Source organism: Crocodylus siamensis, chromosome 8 (assembly GCF_052110815.1).
Source record: "Crocodylus siamensis isolate JL-2025a chromosome 8, ASM5211081v1, whole genome shotgun sequence".
Taxonomy (NCBI): domain Eukaryota; kingdom Metazoa; phylum Chordata; order Crocodylia; family Crocodylidae; genus Crocodylus; species Crocodylus siamensis.
In genome coordinates, this window is record NC_143402.1 from 6,915,224 (window position 1) to 6,925,331 (window position 10,108).

Sequence of the window (10,108 nt, forward strand, 5' to 3'; positions counted from 1 at the left end):
TTTCCACAGAACAAGGGAGAAGTACAGAAGTTATAGTTTTTGCAAGGGCATCATTAAGCCCATTTGGTTTATTGATCTTATAGTTTTTCTGGGCATGGAGCCAATCATTTTCACTAAGGTTTTTAATCATAGCTTATGAGAGAGGTGGATTAATGAGAGGTTTTGGGGGGTGTTGTTTTTGTTTTTCCCTTCTTTGGAAGCAGATGATTGACGTGCCTGTGAGTACAGAGTTGATCATTTTCAATAGAATAAATTATGGAGAAGCAGTTGGCTTTTAATCATGCTAAAAACCATGCAAGAGTATTAGTATTGTTTGAGTATGAAGAGCATGAAGTCTGATTTGTTCCTAAGATTATGAACAAAATCACAACCATTTGAGTACCACAGTGGCTGCTGTTATGTAGTGTTCAGCATCTGGATGGATTAAACTTCAGGTCAGCTATACTATTTACCCCAAAGTGTATTACCATAATTGAGCTGATTTGGTCTTTTTGTGCTGTGTATCACGTTATCGCTTATTAGCCTCTCTGCACATCTATGGATTTAGCACACTTACGAATAGTTTTGCTGGAGATGTGTTGTATCCAAGAATGAACCTGGTTAAAATGATTTCTAAGCCTCTTTATTAATAAAAAGGGTTATGGATTGACCTTTTATGTAAAAGACCCTCTAGATCTTTGGCAAAACCAACTTTTCACAAGCAGACAGGAAGGAGCTCCTCTCCCTGATTCGATCACATTAGTGCATGTTCTTAATTGGACAGCAAGACCACGCTGCAATGTGCTTGCTGATCTGGAAAGCAAAGATTATCCAATTTAGTTGGTGCTGCCATGTTGAAACTGGGGTGAGTAAGCTGTGTCGTCACTAGCAGTAGTGGTAGGAATGGCACAAAAAATCATCGAGTGTTAGCATTGCCAAAGGCAAGATCCTCTCAGGCTGCAGAAACAGGCACAGACTTGTGTCTGAGCAACATAGCTCGTCTCCTCTCTTCTTATCCTCTCCATTGCCCTGAATGCAGAAGTGCTAGACAGTAATTATTGTCCAAGCAGGAGGCAGTTGGGCTATTTAAGAAATGCTGCATTCGTTGGAATGGGCACAGTGGATGCACAGGGATCCATCGTGGTTTTCTTCTTTGGAGACATTTGCTGTTTCCATGCGAGGGAGTTTATCTTTTGAGATCTCTTGAGATCTTGAGATCATATTAGGGACTATTTTACACTGTCTTGATTTCTGTTAAGCATGTCCCTCTAAGGCTTGAGTCAGGTTTGTCCAGACTAGAAACTACATTTCTTGCTTCTTGCATTTCATTACTGACTCCGACTGTCAGCGTATTAGTTGGGCATCTTGCTTTTGGTGAGGACTGGAGAGGTTAATGATGAACGTGTAAATCCTAGCCATGACAAAGAGTTAAACGTTGTCTAGAGGGCAAATTACAGCAGGATTTTTAAAGGTATTGGATCATATTCTGATTTTCAGTTCATTGTGAATCCAGGCGACTTCAGTGGAGTGGTCTTGAATTAATACCGGTACAATTGTTATCAGCATCTAGCCTGTTGCAGGCCGTACTGGAACAATAGCAAGCCCTCACGTGGGTGGGGAGAGCCAGGGGAAAACAACGTTGATGGTTATTTCCACCCTCTGTCACCTTCATACCCTGGAAAAGTCAGCCTGAGACTCTCCAAAGATTATTGGCCTTGTCCATCTTATTCATGTAACTGAAGAAATACCCTTTAGCTGAAATTCAATCCTGTCAACAGCCAAGACTGTGCATTGGAGTCTTATTTGACTCTTTGTTGTGGGGCAAATTTAATCTGTTATACAGATTGCTTTAATAAACACTTGATAAGGAAAGCATCTCCCTGTCATTCATCACCCAGAGATGCCGGGAAAACCCCAGTGTTGTGCCACGGAGGAGGCATATTAAAACAACATTTGTCATGAAGCACTGGCCTTTGATTGCATAGCAATTTTTTGTTTGCTTCCTTGCTTGCTACTGCTGTATTTTGAGTAGGAAGGATGGAGAATTTGCTCACTGCTTGACCTGAGCAATCTTCCCTTAACAAACAGAGAAACTCTCTGCCTTGTTAGCTTTCAATTGAGTCTTGTTCTATTAGACAATCCTGTGTGAGTGCTTTGAGTTGGCTGAACTGATGCTTATCAGCTGAGATTGTTTTAGATACCTGGTTAAGGCATTAAGCAAGCTGGCATTTCTGCTTGTCAGGTGGCACCAATAGCAAAGGCTCCAAATCACATAGCAGAAACAGTGGACTGCTGCTGCTCTTGTTGTAATCAAAATCCACATTAAACCTTTCATTGATTTCATTGGGAGCTAGCCTGGTCCCTAACTCAGTGTTTTCTTTTCCTCACTGCTGCTGCTGAGTACATCATTTAAAATCTCATGTGCAGTCTCAGAGGAAATTCTCAACTCCATGTGAGTCACTAAGATCAGATGCATGCATGCTATGTTTTAGTTTGTGCCTGCCTATACCTGTCACTTTGCCTCGCTTTTCAAGACCTACCCTCTCCCCGTGAGGGTCAGATACTGGTTGTGAGGTCAGACTCATTCTCTCTTTAGTAAAATTAAGCAATTCTGACTAGTAAAGCCCCTGGCCGTGTTCGTGCCATTCAGGACCAACAGAATGCATCGAGCCGAGTCCTTCTTCTTCCTTTACCCTCCACAAATGGCCAAACTCCCCGTCTTGGGCACAGTGACCATTGGGCTGCCTATACACATGGTCATTTGCGTTCTAATTAGAATGCATTGGAGCAGACTCAATTAAGACTCCAAAAAAAAAAAAAGGCCTAATACTTTGGTCCTTAAGTTCATCCTTTTTTTTTTTTTTTTTGATATGATACCTTGATAGTCCCAATTAATCCAGTCTGCTCCATGTTCTAATTAGAACGATCCAATGTGCCCTCACTGTCACGTATAAGCCCACAGACATTTAAAAATGTCCGTGGGGATGCTTTATCTCAACCTTATGGAATGAGCTTGAGATAAAGTCACTTTTAAACACACTGAGACTTAATATACATGACGGTAAGGCATTTTAATTGGAGCAGCTCTCCAGGAACTGCTCTCATTAAAACATGCCCCACTTCTGAGCTCATGTATAAGCAGAGTCTCAGAAACTCATTGATGCAGGCCAATGAGCAAAGAACTGGGTTGCCAGCACTCGTGGACTTCATTATGGCACAAGTACTGAGGGGCCAGCCTTTCAAATTTTCTCTGCTTTTCCAAAGGTTTCTTAGGGCCTTATTAGGATCATTAGTGAATCAAAAGAAAATCTACTGCCACTTTCATGTGGCATTTTTTTCCCCCCCTCTGTCTTTTTATGCACGACTGTGGAAAAAAAAATATAGGTTATTCTTGCCTGAACTTCCTATGTGGAGGAAAATGAGGCTAGCAGGAAGCTGAGGCCTTTAGCTGCCAGCTTGAATGGCTGCCTGTCTGAGACCTATAAAGGAGAAAAATGCACTAAGATTGGGATGCTGACAGCTGACTGAGGGCTTTAGACACCCAATTCTCACATGAGCTTTAAACCTTTTCAGCCTTAAAGTTGTATTAGATTTATACCAATCTAGACATGACTGCAGCCCATGTGAAGCAGCTGTGATTGCGGGTGGGAAATGCCTAATACTTCAGTGCTTAATTTCATCCTTTTTTTTTTTTTTCATATGATACCCTGATTGTCCTCTGTGTTGACAATACCTCCCAACTTTGACCTCAGCAGATTTTATCATCTCTCTCCTATTTGTGCAAAGGTCATTAGTGACAATATTAAATAAGATCGACCCTTGAGGCACTCCGCTGTGCAAGCCGACCGGTCTGATTTGAACCCCACTCCCTTGTTCCTTAACTCGCCTGAGAATTCGGGTACCCAACCGCCCCAGATGTATTAGTAATTTCTCAGGTGGTGCTGTATCAGATGCTTTACTGATAACCAGACAGATGAAATCTGCCGTATTTCCTTTGTCTAGAAAGGACAGGCATCAAAGAAAGCTATCAGGTTAGTCTGGCACGGTTTACCTTTAGTAAGCCCTCTTGCAAATGTTATCAAATTTTCCATTTCCTTTCTTGTTTTTAAAATTACGCTTTTTCCATCAGAATTTCTTTGAAAGCCTTGTATGCAGTTGAGACAGGACTAACAACCCGGTGGCTACACAAATGTTTTCTTGAACCCCTTCTGAAGTAAAGGCACTTGCTTGCTATTTTGTAATCAGTTCCTTTCTTTATCAATGTTCTCCCTTTTGAAATCAAAACCCTGCTGTTGCTTGCCCTTCTGCATCATTTGAAGTGAATCCAGCAGGGATCACTCCATCCAGGTTTATTTTCTGCCACCAGCTCTTTTATAATGTCTTCATTACTAAAACCAAATCGAAAATGATATCACTGCTCTTTGGATTAATGACTATGCAGCAAAGAAATTTGTCAGCTGTCCTGTCCTGGAATACCTGGGTGCTCCTGTTATTAGAAGCATTTATTTTCCAGTCCACATCCGGGATGTTCAAGTCTCCCAAAATGACACAATTCCTGATAGTATGCATCTCTTTCATAACATCAGAGATCGCTATCCATAGCTAGCTCTGCCCCTGTGAGTCTATAGCTAACCCCCAGCTATCTGGAGTAGAAATTGTTTTTACCAGACTTCCTCAAAGTGATTTTGACCCAAACAGTTTTGGCTGTATCCATTCCATCTCTTCTTATTTCTTTACTGTCTATCCCATCGTTAATGCACAATGCCGCACCAACACCTTTACTTTTTATTTCTGTCTTTCCTGAACAGCCAATAGCCTTTAATACCTGTGTTTTGTTCACAATTACTATTCCCCTGTGTTTTTGTTATCCCTGTAATAGCTGGTTTCACATTCTGAGGTTTGGAGGTGTTTTCAGTTCCTTCATCTTGTTGCACAGGCATTTGTATACAGACATTTCGGTTGTTTCTTGCTGACCACACTCCATGCCACAGCTGGATTAGGTACAGACTGTTTACTGACTGCACCCCCTACCTAGCAGCTGTTCTCATCAGTCCTAAAACTTCCCTTCTTTTCGCTGTCCATCCATCTGCCTACTGATACTACTCTGTATGTTGCCGGCTTCTCATTTACCTAATTGCCCTTCTTCTTGGCACTAAAACCGAGCACAGAGAAGACTCTCTCGATGCATGCCCCCACCCTGCAGTTTCACACTCCTCTTAACAGTTGTGCACCTTTGTTCTCAGAAGGCAATATACTGTAGCCTTTGCAAAGAGTCTAGTTTGGGTGAACCCATTGCAATGGCATACAACCAAAAACTGCCCCTTGCTGTCTAATGAGTAAGCTACTTAACAGACTCAAATGGAGAATTTCCACTTAGGATAGTGGTCCTTTGTAAAAAAAAAATTTTGGAATATGTTTTTAGTATCTGTGGGCAACTTATGATTTGCTTGACTCTTTGTTGATCATTAAGTAATTTGCATGAGTAATCACTGGGCTGTAGACTCTTTGTGATTTCCTAGCAAGTGTAAAGTACTTCAGATGTCCTCTTTTGCGATGGATTGTATGTTTTTTCTGTCCCTCAGAGTGGATGGGCTATAGTCTGTGGAAAGGCACTGCAGTTTAGTAGATAGTTCGTTGTTCTGCAACTCAGAAAACCTGGGTTCTTTTCCTGGCTTTGCCCACTTGCCTGTTGGGTACCTTTTAGCATGAGGAACTCTTGGGTCTTGGTGCCTCAGTTTACCCATCTGTAAAGTTAGAAGGATGATACTTGGTTCTTTTGGCCAGTGAGATTTACAGAGGAACAGAGTTAATGTACTGCAGTATCTCGTGTGCCTTTTGGCCTTTTGCCTTCATTCCTCATATACTAATAACCGACTAATTTGTAGGCAAATGTGTATTTCACAGGCATTAGAACATGGTGTATTACTCTCACATTTCACCTTTTTTAATATAAAAAAGAATATGAGAAGGCATCTCGCCACTGAAGAACGTGGCACCTACTGGAAGAAGAGAAAGATAAAAACTACAGTCGCTTTTTTTCCCAAACTATTTTGAATATTTATTTATGCTGGTCTTTTTATTCTGTCTCTTTTCTTATTTTTAATTGTGGTGCTCTAAACTTTTTGATTTTGACTTCCTCCTTCCTTACCCTATAGAATCCTCTCTACAGTCATTTATAGCCTAAAAGCTATTTTCAACTCCCTTTCTTCTGGAGAAAGTGATGTCAACTATTGCATATCTTCTAGACTAGAAAGTGCGTTAAAAGCAGCTGTGAGTGACAGATGCTCTTGCTGAAATGGCAGCCTGGCACTTTGAAGGAAGAGAGAAGTTTAGTCTAGTCTTTGTTTCCACCTCATCAGCAACCTGCAGTTAACTCTCCTTCCCTTCCCATCTCAGGAAGGTCCTTATTTTTATACGTCCAGTCCCTTCAGCCATTCCCCTCACTTAGCAAATACTGTGGATACAGTCATGGGCATGTTACAGTAATGAGTGCTTAGCTATGCATTGGCTAGCGTCCTGCATGTCATGAAGGCCCAACCAACCTGTCAAAATCTACCTTTGGATGATTGGTGCCCCAGTCAAAGTCCACTAAGGTTTTTACTATGAGTATACTAATCAGCCAACAGTTTTACACTGAATAGTTGTGTGCATTTTCATATGTGATCAGGCTTCAGATCATGTTAATGGCAGAGTTAAGAGAGGGCCTGAATGAGAATTAGCGCCACAAAATTCAGACCCAGGTATCAAATTCTCCAAAGTTCAAGGATAAATGGAATCAAAGTTTTAGGGTGGTCCAAGATAAGATCCAATCCAATGTTCATTTGGAGGCAATGAGAAGACTCCCAGGATGACCTATTGTGTCCAGTCAAGTCAGTGGGAATCTTTCAGTGCAAAGGCACTAGAGTTTTATCCCCATCTACATGTGCACTTTAAGGCAAGGTTGACTAATTAACTCCGCAGTAAAGTGTCACAGCTTAGATGTGCACCAGTATTAGAGCACGGTAAATTAAACTGTGCCGTAAGAAACTGCTGTTGGGGATGGTACTATCTTATGGCACAGTTACGTTCTCTCCCAAAATGCACGTGTAGACGGTGACAGGCTGGCTGGGAGCATGAGAGTGCTAAAATGTGGGGGGTGCCTGCCACACAGCTCCCCAGCCAGCCCCTCTGCCACCTGGTGCCACCACCTTGAGCGCAGGGCTGACCCTCTGAGCCTGCTGCTAGCCTGGAGCTGCTTCACCCCAGCTCAAACTGTGGCTGTCCTGCGTGCACATGCAGACCTCACACTGATTGCACATGTAGATGAACCCATTGTGAGCTTTGTTGCCTTTATACCAATGCATGGAGATATTGGACAGTTCTGTAGCTTCGATTTGGGTTCAGATTCCAAGTATATCCCACGTTTGGGGGGGGCTCGGCATAGGCTTTTGGCTTGGGGCCAGAAACAGAAGGTATCTAGGCCATTGTTTTCTGGTATCTAGGCCATTGTTTTCTGGTTATTAGATTGTAGGCGGCATGCCATTTTTCTGCTGATTGCAGGAATCACACTGATCTCATTCAGACTTGTGTTTCCAGCTAAGAGGAAGCTCCTTGGAGGCAGTTTGTATAAACTACCTAAGATAGATCTTTGCACCACAGGATATTTCTAACACTGCAGGTGTCCTGGTAAAAAGCTGTTCTGCACAAGCAAACATATGTAAAGTACAAATCTTCACTTGATCAAGAATTGAAACAATTGAATGATCATGTTTATACTACCCTTATTGTACATTTTCCCACGATAGACATCTTCATTATAGATGAGGTGTTTGCTTTTTCTTTTCTTCTTTAGATCTTCACTTAATTTCTAAAATGGAAGGAAAAGAAATGGGGCAATTAAGTTGCAAAGCTACACGGGATCAGTTTATTCTAAAGTCTGTGAAATAGTTTTATTTTGTGCCGTGTTTGGGCATTTGACATTTAGTGTCTAATTTTCATTTCATTGTAGGTAATGGCAAAAGACGCCCAGGCTTAAATGTGCATAGGATCAGTTAGGGGAAAAAAACCCTCTTGTTACCCTGTTTGAAAATATCTGAAGGCCAGTTCTGGATTTGCAGTGTAGGCAAAAAAAGGAAGTTCAAATTAGTTCCTTAAGAAGGCTCTAAGGCAATGATTCTCAGCCTGTTTAGACTCAAGGCCCTTCTTGTTAGACACAAGGCACCCTCAGAAAATGCCAGCTCTTAGTTTTCCTTCCTTTTTTTTACTGTGATAATGGACTAATGTTTCCATTTCAAGGAACTCAGAAAGACCACAGCGGGCCACGGTATTTTTGACACTACAGATTCCTGTGTGAAATCTCTGGGTTTATCTTGTGAATCGTGTGCAAGTGTTTGCATACCTAATAGCGCATGGCACCCTGCAGCTCTCTGAAAAGGAGCTCACGGCACCCTTCTTGAGAATCACTACTGTGTGTTCTCCCTCTCTTCTCCCCTCCCATCAGATACTACAGGACCGAAGAGTTGTATCTTAAGACAACACCCTCAAATATTGCAAATTAGTTTTAAAAAATTATGTAGAAGAGTTTCAGTAAATCGCTGTAGTGCAGGGGAGGTCAGGAATACAGTGAAAGAAACAGGTCCACTGAGACCTTACAGTTTTTCATTTCCAGTCTCAGCCACCTACCTCTTATGCCATTAACATTTACTTCAGTCAAAAATCAGTGTTGTTACCGATGCACTAAAGTATCATTCGTTTTCATTTCAGTCACTGGTAAAGCTAAGACTCTGCAATGTCTCTGGTACCTAAGCCTCCAGTTTCTAACACAGAAACCTTGGCATCATCATCATCTAGTCTTTTTTAGGATGTGAATGAGTAGTTCAGGTAATAAAACCGCCTCTTGTCAATAGATTTTGGCATGCGGTTATTTACAAGAGTCATCAAGTCCAAAAGAGCCTTTGCAGTCATTAGTGTGAATTCATGAGGTAGTAGTATCTTTTTGTTATGATTTTGGGACTTGAAATTTGCTTACCCGCTGACAGCTCCCCCTGTAATAAAATAAAAATGTGTTTTAAGGTGAATATGCTCTGGGATCTAAATGCTGTTTGAGACATGGGTGAGGCCTTGTTCAGAGTATCATGTTTTACCACACTTGCCCGCTGCTGTCTTCTCCTAAATGTAGACAGTCAAAAAGCCAGAGGTTGAATTGATTCAATCGTTGTAAGTTAGTCTGACCTGCATAGATAAGACCAATAAGCAAGTAAACAGACACTTGCTTCTGATTCTAGAAATGCCTGCAGTGGCCCAGGCCAGAAGCTGTGGGGCGCTAGAGCAGGCAGCTTGGGCCAAGGCTAACCCACCCATCTTGTGAGGGAGGTGCAAAGCATCCTGGGATGCTGGGAGACATTTGAGTTAACTTGAATCTGGAGGGGATCTAGGACAGAAGTTCAAGAAATGGATTTAACCTAAATCGGTTAAATCTGATACTGCATCCATTCAGGTCTATTTTAAACCAGTTTAGGCCATTTTGAAAGTTGTTTATGGGTACTGAACTTCTGTTGTGTTACAGATTTGAACCGGTTTCCAGTCATTGGTACTGGTTTATGTATAATTTGTATCCCCAGCCCATGTGATTAACAAAAATATTGCCTTTGCCTAACATATAACTTTGTTTATTTTGTGTAAATATGTATGTCATATTATAGAATCAGACTTACTCTTCTTGCAGTAAACAAGCTTCCCGTACCACTGCAGCTAAGTCCAAACACAGAAAATACCCTATTATAGTTTTTCCCCCTCTCTTATTACTAGTGAAGAACTTACAATTATTTGTCCCTATTCATACATTATAAAGGGAAACGGAAGTCATATTTCCCACATGTTGGGAGGCTGATCAACTTCTTTCTTCTTTTTTTGTTTTTGTTTTGTTTTATCTCCTTTAAATAAAGGAATGTGTTAGGGGGAAAAGACCTTGGCTCATTCTGGAATGATACAAGTGCAAGTCAGGAATAATTGAAAATAGTTTTGATCATCCTTTGAAACCCCAGATTAAGCGGTTTTGCTAACACTCAAAGAATTTCACTGGAACCTTTTGATTTGTTCTACAATGCTTAGAAAGCATCTTTTCTTCTCCCTTCAGCTCTTACCCTGCCAA